Below are 13,499 nucleotides of genomic sequence, written 5' to 3'. Positions count from 1 at the left end.
TTATCAATGCTCTTTCATTTTTGAGTTGAAGATGCTCCACAGTGCTCATATAATGAATGATTTGTATTTTCTACAGCATTCCAAAGCAATTCACCACCCAATAAAATCTTTTCAAGTGTAATCACTACTGGAAGATAGCCAGCACATTAGCCAATTTGCACCTAGCAAGGTTCCACAAACAGCAATATGATGACGACCCGATCATCTGTGTTAGTGATGCTGATTGAGATAAGGAAGAACTTCCACGCTCTGTTTCGATAAGAGTGCCGTGAGATATTTTAACTTGGTCTAAGGTCAGAGACAGGTCCTCAGTTTAATTCTCTATGTCAAAGAGCATCCTCTAACACTGTGGCATTTCTTCAGTACTACACTGAGAGGCCCAGGCCTGGATTATATCTCTGAAGTAAGATGTAAGCCCATAAATTTTTAACTTAAGAGGCCAGAGTGGTATCAAATGAACTGCAACCGGAAGGTGAAACAGTTGAGGCAAAAATCAGTAAATACTTGAGCATATTTTCACTAATGGGAAAGTCTAGAATCAGAGGATATAGTCTCACAATAAAGAGGTGCCAATTTAAGACTGAGATAAGAAGGATTTTTTTTTCTCAGAGGAGTTGAGTGTTTTCAGAACTCCTTGTCACAGAGAGCTGTGGGGGCAGAGTTCTTGCGTATACTTAAGCTTCAGATAGATAGACTCTTGACCAGTTGGGAATCAAGGATTCACTGGAGTGACGCCTTCTTTACAGAGGTTTTGGCGCAAACCAGATTATATTGTTCAGATCTGGTCACCACACTTCGGCAAAGATGTGAAGGTCTTTGTGAGGATGTAGAGAAGACTTTATTCAAACACCAGAGAAGTGGGGGATGTTATTCACAAGGCTAGATTGCTTTCTGTGGAGTAAATGAGACAGAATGGATATTAGCTAGAAGTGGACAAGGCTTTGATTGTACAAGGACCTTGGAGCACATGAATTGAAGATTTTGGACAATGAGTAGTAATACACAGGGACTGATCTCCCATGAGCCTGGAGGATGCAAAACAATCAATGACGAAAAAAAAACTAGGTGAAGACTGGAAGGAAATGGGGTCCAGGATGGAGAGTTTGATAGGCTGGGTTCTCCACAGGCAGCCAGCACAGACTTGATTTACTGAGTGGCCTCTTCCTGTGCTGGAAATGTCTCTCAGACTTAATCTTTCGTTTCTCTTGTTCAAACAACTCAAGACCAGCTTCAGGAAGAACTTCTCATCTTCACACTGAACAGCATAGAGCCCTCTAGTCTGAAGTCAGACAAGCTTTTGAAACTTCAGACTTTAGCTACATCTTCATGTTTATAAGAAGTACTTGTAGCAGGGCAAGGAAGGTTATAGATTATCATAGCAAAGGGTCCAAATCCAGGGCAATCTTCACCATGGGCATCAGTCTGTCTTTACACCGTGAAGGAGTCACATTATACACTGTCTTCAGTTTGCTTTTCGCTTTGTTTCTCCAATTCCCCCGTGTTAATTCCCCTTAACTTGGGTGGGTCCCACAACCTCAGAACTATCTGTACATTCACGCTGCATCCCCAAGATGAATGTATATCATCAGACACATTTCCTACTTTCCTCAGCTGCGGTTGGTTCAAGCCATTAGCGTTCTATCACTGGAGTAATTGCTGGTTATCGCTCCCATTGATTTCGGTAAAAAGCACTTAGTTCTGGTGAAGGCATTACACCCGAATTCTCGGTATTGATCTGCAGTGTAATGCAAGCAGCTTTTATATGTTGCTTTACATCTCCAGTTAATTTACAAGTTGAGCTAACATTTGAATTGTTGCCCTTTTTCCAGAATTATGGACAAACTTGTGCCCTGCGCATTGAATGGTTAAAAGCAGCCCCTAACTGGCACCAGTGATATCGCACTATTTCTGATTTCCACTACAGTCATATGAAAGTGACTCTTTCTAATTCAGCCCACTTCCATGGTTGGAGTGATCCAGACCTGAAACTTCCTGCTCAAAGACTTGGGGAGCATTAGAATGTTGCCCTGCTTCCTACATTGCCTGCCTCATGAGAAACTTGAACTGCTCCCCCTCTGTCCCATATCACTGCATCACACACTCATGAATAATAAAAACTGAAAAAGGTGGATGCACTCAGCAAGTTGGACAAAAGATTGCAGGACCTGAAACATTACCCATGTTTCTCTCTCTGCAGACACTGCCTGCTACATATCTCCAATCGCTTCTGCTTTTTAGTTCAGGTTTTTGGCAAAATGAAGTTTGCGATTCTTATATGTTGTTTTAAGATGACACAAAGCAGACACAAGATGGCAGGTACCGAGTCGGTAACAGCATATGGAAATCAGATTAATCCAATTTGCAGCAAAGCCTTACTACATTAATGCTAAAGATTTAAATAAGTTTAATTCTGTTATACTCATAAGATAAGAGATAATCTCTGTGAACCAAATGCTAGATTAAAGAATACGCTATTGTAAATGAAAATTACACCTCCCCAGCACCAGAGCATTTTTCCATTATATGTCAAAGATGTGAGAAAAGTGAGTCATGGATCGATAACAACAATTTATATTTATATTGTGTACAGTTCTGGTCATCCTACTCTAGGAAGGATATCATTATATTGGAGAGTGTTCAGAAAAGGTTTACAAGGATGTTGCCAGGAGTGGAGGGTTTGACTTATTAATGTGAGGCTGAATTCGCTGTGGCTTTTTTTTCTCTACAGCGTCAGAGGCTGACGGGTGACCTTACAGAGGTTCACAAAATCATGAAAGGCATGGATAAGGTGAATAGCCAAGGTCTTTTCTCTGGTGTGGGGGAGTCCAAAACGAGAGGTGAGAGGGGAGAGGTTTAAAAAGTATCTGAGGAGTAATTTTTCTAGTGGAGAATAGCACATGTATGGAATGTGCTGCCAGAGGAAGTGGTACAGGCGGGTACAGTTACAACACTTAAAAGGGAGCTGGATATGTGAATAGGAAGGGTTTAGAGGGATATGGGCCAAATGGGGACTAGGTCAGATTTGAATGCCAGTTGGCACAGGCAAGTTGGACGAAAGGGTCTGTTTCCATGATGTATGACTCTAAAAAACACCTTTAATTTCATAAATCTCTCCAAGGCACATTATATAGAACGTAACAATGAACCACATATTAGGAGAAAGTAAGGACTGCAGATGCTGGAGATCAGAGTCAAGACGGTGTTGCTGGGATTGCAAGGCAGGTCAGGCTACATCCAAGGAGCAGGAGAATCGACATTTCGGGCAAAAGCCCTTCATCAGGAATGAGGAATGAATCAGGAATCAGCCATCAGCCCCTGGCCCACAAGCCTCATTCCTGATGAAGGATTTATGCCCGATACGTCAATTCTCCTGCTCCTAGAATGCTGCCTGAACTGCTGTGCTTTCCCAGCAACACACTCTCAACACTGAACCAGATACTGTCTGATAACTAAAAGCTTGCTTGAAGGTGTACATTTTAAGGAGTGCCTTAAAGATGGAAAAAGGGGCAGAGAGATTTTCCAAGGAAATTCCAGAGTTAACAGCCATGGCAGCTGAATGCACACCAAAGTATAGCAATTAAAATCAAGGATGTACAATTGGTCAGAATAAGAGGAGCAGAGATATTTCAGGGAACTGTAAGACTGAGAACATTACAGAAATAAGGCCAGCAAGGAACAAAGCTGTGGAGATACTTGAGAACAAGGTCACCAACCAGTTTGTAAGTGTAATGTCTCAAGAGTGCCTGAGCAATCAGCAAAACGATAGTTTTTTTTGTAGGTCAGCAATTTCAAAAGCAGATTCCCCTCCCTCTGACTCCCCTTAAATTTCCTTTGTTGCAAAGTGAAGGAGAACTGGAGGAAAACAGCAGTACCTAGTTATTATCCTAATCACACACAAAAATCACCAAGGACATTCTAATTTTTCTAACTGCATGTGAATCAAACACATCCTCACTATGCAAATACAACGATATCCAATACTAAAAACATTTGCATGAAGTTGAGCCATTTTGCTAATAAATCAATGTCACTCGTTCAGCTTTTCAACTCAATTCCACAAAATCAAAGAAAGATAACGAACTCTGGATGACTCGCAGTGATCCAGTTGAAGATTGGCAAATACCTTCAGATTATTTATTACCTTAAATGCAGCACATAAGACAGAGTTGCCGTTGTTCAAAGAGTTTGGAACCGATGCTTTATGGCAACTTAGTACTCGAGTACCTGCACAACATAAATCAAGGAAGATATTGTTTGATTTAATTTTGACAGCACAGGGCTTTCTCCTGGCAGTGTTGTTTTAACACACTATCCTTTGGGAGGATTAGACTTTGAGTCATTCAACAATACAGATGCTTGGATCAGGAAAACATCAGCTGACACCACAATAAAAAAAGGTCCAAGTTTTATTTAACCTGACTGAATACGATTATCCCTCACTTGCCAATCCTAAATACTGAAAACATCCAAAATGGAAATGTTTGGATCATATGGGCCAACACTGAGAAGATGCAGTGATGTTCAGAAGGTACATAGCCCCATGTCTGTGGTTAACACTGTTCACTCAATGCCAGCCTGCACTGCGAGGTATGTACCACTCCTTGGGGTACTCTGCAACTATCAAGCAATTGCTGGGCATGTTCCATGGCTGAAGCAAGGAACTAAGCAAAAATTATCTCACTAACAACAGTAGGTAGCTTTGTCTCCAGGCAACTAACTGCCAGATTTCTGGAAAGAAATCTGTTGAGCTGACAGCAAACATTTCAAATTAGCACATCATTTCATGCTTTATCCCTGGTTGCATTTAAATTACTGCATTTAGCCAATGAAAAATCTGTTGGGTTGCTTGAAAGAGCTCATCACCATCTCCCAAAGAAAAAGTCCTGTTGTTGATCAAGTATAGGAATTGGGATTGAAAAATGTGGTGCTGGAAAACCACAGCAGGCCAGGCAGCATCCGAGGAGCAGGAGAATTGACGTTTCAGGCATAAGCCCTTCTTCAGGAATGAGGCTGGTGTGCCAAGTGGGCTGAGATAAAAGGTAGGGGGGAGGGGTGCTGGGAATACGATAGGTGGAAGGAGGTGAGTGTGAGGGTGATAGGCCAGAGAGGGGGTGGGGGCGGAGAGGTCGGGAAGAAGATTGCAGGTCAAGAGGGCGGTGCTGAATCCAGGGGTTAGGACTGAGATAAGGTGGGGGGAGGGGAAATGAGGAAGCTGGAGAAATCTACATTCATCCCGTGTGGTTGGAGGGTTCCTAGGTGGAAGATGAGGCCCTCTTCCTCCAGGCGTCATGTGGTCAGGGTCTGGCAATGGAGGAGGCCAAGGACCTGCATGTCCTTGGCAGAGTGGAACAGGAAGTTAAAGTGTTCAGCCACGGGGAGGTTGGGTTGATTGGTGCGGGTGTCCCAGAGGTGTTCCCTGAAACGTTCCGCAAGTAGGCGGCCTGTCTCCCCAATGTACAGGAGACCACATCGGGTGCAGCGGATACAGTAAATGATGTATCAGGTGATCCAGTTGAAGATTGGCAAATACCTTCGGATTGTTTATTACCTTAAATGCAGCACATAAGACAGAGTTGCTGATTTAGGAGGTGCAGGTGAATTTGCGACGGATATGGAAAGATCCATCGAGGCCTTGGAGGGAGGTGTGGGCGCAAGTTTTCCATTTCTTGCGGCTGCAGGGGAAGGTGCTGGGAGTGGAGATTGGGTTGGGTGGGAGGTGTGGACCTGATGAGGGAGTCGCGTAGGGAGTGGTCTCTCCAGAACGCTGATAGGAGTGGGGAGGGAAATATATCCCTGGTGGTGGAGTCTGTTTGGAGGTGGTGGAAATGACGGAGGGTGATACGACGTATCCGGAGGTTGGTGGGGTGAAAGATGAGGACCAGTGGGGTTCTGTTCACTGTCCATCATTTACTGTATCCGCTGCACCCGATGTGGTCTCCTCTACATTGGGGAGACAGGCCGCCTACTTGTGGAACGTTTCAGGGAACACCTCTGGGACACCCGCACCAACCAATCCAACCGCCCTGTGACTGAACACTTTAACTCCCCCTCCCACTCCGCCAAGGACATGCAGGTCCTTGGCCTCCCCCATCGCCAGACCCTGACCACACGACGCCTGGAGGAAGAGGGCCTCATCTTCTGCCTAGGAACCCTCCAACCACACGGGATGAATGTAGATTTCTCCAGCTTACTCATTTCCCATCCCCCCACCTTATCTTAGTCCCAACCCCCAGATTCAGCACCACCCTCTTGACCTGCAATCTTCTTCCCGACCTCTCCACCTCCACCCACTCTCCAGCCCATCACCCTCACCCTCACCTCCTTCCACCTATCGTATTCCCAGCACCCCTCCCCCAAATTCCCTCCTTTTATCTTTTATCTCAGCCCACTTGGCACACCCTCCTCATTCCTGAAGAAGGGCTTATGCCAGAAACGTCGATTCTCCTGCTCCTCAGATGCTGCCTGACCTGCTGACTTTTCCAGCACCACATTTTTCAACTCTGGTCTCCAGCATCTGCAGTCCTCACTTACTCCTATAGGAATTGGGATGTCATGTTGTGGCTGTACAGAACATTGGCTAGGCCACTTCTGCAATACTGTGTGCAATTCGGGTCTCCCTCTTAGAAAGGCATTGCTAAGCTTGAAAGGGTGCAGTAAAGATTTACAAGGATGTTGTCAGAGTTGAAGAGTTTAAGCTATAGGGAGAGGCTGAATAGACTGGGGCTAGTTTCTCTGGAGAGTAGGAGGTTCGGGGTGAATGTGCTTGAGGTTTATAAAATCATGAGGGGCATGGTCGGATGAAAAGCCAGTCTTTTTTCTCAGGGTAGGGGAGTCCAAAACTAGATGGCATAGGTTTAGCGTGAGGGGAAAAAGATTTAAAAGGGACCTGAGAAGCAACTTTTTCACGCAGAGGGTGGTGCACGTGTGGAATGAGCTGCCAGAGGAAGTGGTGGAGGCTGGTACAATTACAACATTTAAAAGGCACCTTGATGGGTATATGAACAGGAAGGGTTTAGAGGGATATGGGTCAACTGCAGGAAAAGGGACTAGATTAATTTAGGATATCTGGTCAGCATGGACGGGTTTGACCAAAGGGTCTGTTTCCATGCTATACAACTGTACGACTTTTTGATTCCAATTGCTCAGGGAGGCTGAAGCAAAGGATTACACTTATGGAAGCCAGGTGAGGATGCATTCAGGATGCCCTGTTACACGAAGCATGCAAAAGTAAAAGCTGTGCAATGACTGCAGCGCAATGACTGGTTCAAACCACAGAAACTAACCATTTACTCTTGGTGTCTAATGGCAACATCATCACCAATTCCCTCACTTTCAACACCTTGGAGTTACCACTGACCAGAAATTGAACTGGACCAGCTATTTAAATGCCCTGGCTACAGGAGCAGGTCAGAGGCTGGGAATTCTGCATCAAGTAATTCCTTTCCTGTCTCCTCAATGCCATCTACAAGGCTCAAGTCATAAGTATAAAGCAACACTCTCCACATGTTCGGATGTGTGCAACTCCAATAACACAAGCTAGACACAACCAGGACAAACAGCCCACTTGATTCACACCTCATCCACCAAGATCAGCATGGGATCCCTTCACCTCCCATGTCTAGTGACAGCAGTATGTGGCCATCTACAAGATGAGTGGCAGCAACCTAGGCTCCTTTGACAGCACTTTCCAAACCTGCAACTTCCACCATCTACAAGAACTAAGGCAGTAGATACATGAAAACACCACAAGTTGCAAACTCCCCTCCAGGTCACACAGGATCCTGGCTTATTTGTACTAACTTTCCTTCACTACCAGCTTCTCAAAGACAACTGGGATTGGCAATAAATGCTAGCCTAGCCATTAACGATAATATCCTGTGAATAAATATTTTAAAAATATTTCAACATTAACTTTCACACCTTCAGAACACCCCAAAGAGCTTTAAAGTCAATGAAGCAATTCTGAAAAATAATCACTGCATAGGTAGGGAAACACAGCAACAAACCTGCATAAAGCAAGGTCTTGCAAACTGCAATGTGATGACAACCAGAAAATTACTAAAGATAAACAGTGGTTTGGTCACCAAGGAAACTCATCTCTAAAATAGCAGCCACACGATTTTTTTTACACCCACCCAAGATGACACACATAGCCTTGGTTTTAACGCTCTGTCCAAAACACAGCACCTCCAATGTTGCAGCACTCCCAGAGTATTATACAAGGGGAGGCAGAGAGGAAGTGTCATCTGAAATGCTTGCACGCAAGTGTCTGGACTGAGAGTGAAAGCAACAAGAGGAAAATTCCCTGCCCAATGTGACCCACAAGTCATTGTAATATAACTCAATCAGCCTATTGAATGGTGGTGCAGGCTCGAAGGGCAGAATGGCCTACTTCTGCACCTATTGTCTATTGCCTATGACTGACACAGACTGGATGACCATTTTGCGAAACACTTAGCCTCATAAGCATGACCCCCATCTTCCACACTTGCCATTTTAATTCACCACCTTGCTCTCAAGCAAACATCTCTGTCCATAACCTGCTGTAGCTTTCCCCAGTGCAATTAAGCTAGAGGCTTATCTTCTGATGAGGCACTCGACAGCCTTCTAGACTCAAGATTGAGTTCAACAACTGCACACTACGTCCAGTAATTTTGTTTTTGCCGAGCATTGGTTTGTATCACCATTTTGTGAGTTTTCTTTTCCCTTTTAAACCAAGCTCTCTTTTATTCAGGCTTAACACTTAGACTGAGCCAATATTTTGTTTTATTGCAAGCATTAATCACACCCTTTGACATTTTCATCCACAATATCTTTGACGTTGAATCGCGGCCACTCCCTAACTCCTGCCATTCATTTCCATTCTACCTGACTTAACTTTCCACAGCACAAAAGCATAAAATCATGGTGGAAGAGTTCTTGTGGTGTAGTGGTAGTGTTTTTCCCTCTGAGCCAGGAAGGCCCAGGTTCAAGTACCTAACTACTCCAGAGGCTTGTCTTAACAAAATATCTACATCCACAAAATATTTCACCACAAAGTTTGATAGGACTCAAAACATTTTTAACTCTAGTTTCTCTCTTGAAGTGCTATGTTTCTGACCGTAACCTTTTATTCCTTTCCTTATTTTGTCAGAAGTCACGCAACACCAGGTTGTAGTCCAACAGGTTTATTTGAAATCAAAAGCTTTTGCTCCACCCCGACCCAACACCAGCACTTCCACATCATTTCCGTATTTTATGAGGGGAGGGGACGGTATAGTGATAATGTCACTGCACTAACAATCCAGAGACCCAGACCAATCTTCTGGGTGCATGTCTTTGAATCCCAAACATGGCAGATGGTAAAATTTGAATTCAACTTAATCTGGAATTAAAAGCTAGCCTAATTGCAATCTCTTCTGAGGAAAGGTCACCGGACCTGAAACGTTAACTCTGACTTCTCTCCACAGATGCTGCCAGACCTACTGAGCGTTTCCTGCAATTTCCATTTTTGTTTCTGATTTCCAGCACCTGCAGTTATTCGGTTTTTAATTGTAATCATTGTCGATTGTCATAAGAAAAAACAAAATTATTTCACTGATGTCCTTCAAGGAAGGAAATCATTCCTGATGAAGGGCTTTTGCCTGAAACATCGATTTTCCTGTTCTTCAGATGCTGCCTGACTGGCTGTGCATTTCTAGCACCACACTCTCGACAAAGAAGGAAATCTGGGGCCAAGATTAGAGAAGTGCTGGAAAAGCACAGCTTGGTCAGGCAGCATCACCAAGGAGCAGAAAAATTGACGTTTCAGGCAGAAGCCCTTCATCAGGAAATTCCTGATAGGCTTTTGCCCGAAATGTCGATTCTCCTGCTCCTCGGATGCTGCCTGACCTGCTGTGGTTTTCCAGCACCACTCTAATCTTAACTCCGATCTCCAGCATCTGCAGTCCTCACTTTTGCCTAAGCAAGGGAACCTGCCAATCTTACCCAACCTGGCCTGCATGTGACTCCAAACCCACATCAACATTTTTGAATCTTAATTAGGGCAGCACGGTGGCTCAGTGATTAGCACTGCTGCCTCACAGCAGCAGGGTCCCAGGTTCAATTCTGGCCTCGGGCAACTGTCCGTGTGGAGTGTGCACGTTCTCCTCTGTGTTTGTGTGCGTTTCCTCCGGGTGCTCCGGTTTCCTCCCACACTCCAATGATGCGCAGGTTAGGGTGGATTGGCCGTGCTAAACTGTCCGTGGTGTTAGGTGCATTAGTCAGAGGGAAGTGGGTCTGGGTGGGTTGCTCTTCAGAGGGTCGGTGTGGACGTGATAGAACATAGAACATAGAACATAGAACAATACAGCACAGAACAGGCCCTTCGGCCCACGATGTTGTGCCGAACTTCTATCCTAGATTAAGCACCCATCCATGTACCTATCCAAATGCCGCTTAAAGGTCGCCAATGAATCTGACTCTACCACTCCCTCGGGCAGCGCATTCCATGCCCCCACCACTCTCTGGGTAAAGAACCCACCCCTGACATCTCCCCTATACCTTCCACCCTTCACCTTAAATTTATGTCCCCTTGTAACACTCTGTTGTACCCGGGGAAAAAGTTTCTGACTGTCTACTCTATCTATTCCGCTGATCATCTTATAAACCTCTATCAAGTCACCCCTCATCCTTCGCCGTTCCAACGAGAAAAGGCCGAGAACTCTCAACCTATCCTCGTACGACCTACTCTCCATTCCAGGCAACATCCTGGTAAATCTTCTCTGCACCCTCTCCAAAGCTTCCACATCTTTCCTAAAGTGAGGCGACCAGAACTGCACACAGTACTCCAAATGTGGCCTAACCAAAGTCCTGTACAGCTGCAACATCACCTCACGACTCTTGAATTCAATCCCTCTGCTAATGAACGATAATACTCCATAGGCCTTCTTACAAACTCTATCCACCTGAGTGGCAACCTTCAAAGATCTATGTACATAGACCCCAAGATCCCTCTGTTCCTCCACCTGACCAAGAACCCTACTATTAACCCTATATTCCACATTCTTATTTGTTCTTCCAAAATGGACAACCTCACACTTGGCAGGGTTGAACTCCATCTGCCACTCCTCAGCCCAGCTCTGCATCCTATCTAAGTCCCTCTGCAGCCGACAACAGCCCTCCTCACTGTCCACAACTCCACCTATCTTTGTTTTTTTTTCTTTTTTTTTTCTTTATTCTTTTTTTTAAAGACACCCGAGTGGCCAGTGACAAGCACTGCCCTTCAAACCACAGGGCAATGCTGTGTGATCAAAACAGTGAAGGGGAGGGTAGGGATCAAATCAAAATAGAGTTGGAGGGAGAAATGATGCACTCCACTCCCTGCGGCGCCCACCTCTCCCTGAACGACTCCAGGGTGTCGGTGGACACCGCGTGCTCCTTCTCCAAGGACACCCGGGCTCTAACGTAACCCCGGAAGAGGGGCAGGCAGTCGGCCTCCACCTATCTTTGTATCATCTGCAAATTTACTGACCCACCCTTCGACTCCCTCCTCTAAGTCATTAATAAAAATTACAAACAGCAGAGGACCCAGAACTGATCCCTGCGGAACTCCACTTGTAACTGGACTCCATGCTGAATATTTACCATCTACCACCACTCTCTGACTTCTACCGGTTAGCCAGTTTTCTATCCAATTGGCCAAATTTCCCTCTATCCCATGCCTCCTGACTTTCCGCATAAGCCTACCATGGGGAACCTTATCAAATGCCTTACTAGTAAGCCTACCATGGGGAACCTTATCAAATGCCTTACTAATAAGCCTACCATGGGGAACCTTATCAAATGCCTTACTAATAAGCCTACCATGGGGAACCTTATCAAATGCCTTACTACCTTATCAAATGGGCCGAAGGGCCTGTTTCCACACTTGTAGGGAATCTAATCTCAAAAACCACCTGCCCCCTCAAATAAAATTACATAAGTGTTACGGTGCCAAAGGAGGCTATTCAGCCCATCAAGCCCTGCACCAGCTCATTAGATGAATATCATAAATTGCCCTTGGAGCAGTCAGGCATGGTTAATAAATACCAATCATACCCACATCAGAGGAAAGAATCATTATTTACTAAATGAATCCTAACTGGGTTTTGCAAGCAGTTTGTTTTTAAGGTACAAATTGACTTAAAATTAATTGAAAGATCTTGTGGCATCTACTGCATTTACCAGGGGTTCAAATAACAACAAAGTGCCCATTCATGGTGCTCTCCTTTACTTACCAAGCTATTATATTTTAATTTAATGAGGTGAGGCCTATCCCACGCCCCATGCCCCCGAATCCCTCCCTCAGAACATTCCTGAGACATTTACCTTCAATCCGCCTCTCGATTCCCCCTCAACTGGCACGCCCTGGCCTGATGGACAGCGGCAATCTCCAATCGGTTATCGGGCTCCACCCACCTAGTATGATTGGCATCGGGATGATCCAGTCAGAAGGCGGGCCTTGCCCATCGGTTAAGGTTGACAGCCACACTATCCAATCAGTTGGAGGATCCGGCCGACCAGGCGTGATTGATAGAGGGATTCACCGCTCAGCGAGCGGGACCTACCCACAAGTCATGATCGATAGTGTGCATCTCCAATCATCACGTGGGTGCTACCCATCTGACATGATTGCCAGTGGGGATCTCGAATCAGCAAGCAGGTCAGACCCACCTGATATGAATGATAGCTGTCATCCCCAATCCTTGAGCGGGCCCTGCCCATCCACCCTGATCGGCAGACCTTATCTCCAATCAGCGAGCGGAACCTGCCTTAGGGCTCGGATTGACAGTCATTATCTCCAATAACGCCGCGGACCGCGGGGACAAAAGGCATGGCGAGTTGGGGAGGGGTCCTTCGCACTGCTTCAGACTGTCACAGCTTGCCACCTACCGGAAATCCGCCCAGCGCCATTTTTCTGCCAGTCACTGCGAGCGCACAAGACGACATGCGGCGTCGGCTGCCATCTTTGATAATGGCCGGTTGCAAAGGGACCGGAAAAGTAACATTTGAGGATTGAATCCACATGCAAAGTCTTCACAATCTTCACAATGCAACCGAAGAGGAATTTGCTCAGCAACACGTCAGCAAAGAAAAATATTACAAAAGTGTTGCAGTACAGAAGGTGGTCCTTCAGCCCATTGTCCCTGAACCGACTCATTAAATGAGCACCATTTATTGACCATCATTTATTAATAATTGGGCCCTCATAATTTTAAAAATCACACAACACCAGGTTATTATCCGACAGGTTTATTTGGAAGTACGCAACACCGGCACCTCCATCTCATAATTTTGTACAACTCAGTGAGGTTTCTCCTCAGCCTTGTCTGCTCAAATGTAAAGGAATCTTAGCCAATGTAGACTTCCATCACAGAAGAGAGGCAAAATGTCAAATGAGCCAAGTGGAGCTGTGAAAAGAAACTGGCAGCCAACATCAAGAGTAAATGGAATTAGGCTTCAAAGTTTGTGAGAAGATTTGTAGCTCAGGTGCTTGTTGT

The 13,499-nt window shown here is 45.2% G+C and overlaps 1 protein-coding gene across 6 annotated transcripts in view; it reads right to left on the bottom strand.

Annotated features, from left to right (window-relative positions):
* The window catches only part of pla2g6 (phospholipase A2, group VI (cytosolic, calcium-independent)), an 85,230-nt gene extending 72,623 nt beyond the window's left edge, over window positions 1-12,607 (bottom strand). For 2 of the 6 annotated variants that reach the window (XM_072588658.1, XM_072588659.1), the window contains exon 1: window positions 12,328-12,606. The gene's annotated coding sequence lies outside the window, so the exon portion shown is untranslated. Of the gene's footprint in view, window positions 1-4,141; window positions 4,224-12,327 lie in introns of those variants that run through there. The other 4 variants (XM_072588660.1, XM_072588661.1, XM_072588663.1 and 1 more) reach the window with 3 other exon arrangements.
* Window positions 12,608-13,499: the final 892 nt, after the last annotated feature.

This window comes from Chiloscyllium punctatum, chromosome 18 (genome assembly GCF_047496795.1).
Source record: "Chiloscyllium punctatum isolate Juve2018m chromosome 18, sChiPun1.3, whole genome shotgun sequence".
Classification (NCBI taxonomy): Eukaryota; Metazoa; Chordata; class Chondrichthyes; order Orectolobiformes; family Hemiscylliidae; genus Chiloscyllium; species Chiloscyllium punctatum.
Note: the sequence above shows the minus strand (reverse complement) of the source record. Positions and strands in the feature narration are given on the sequence as shown.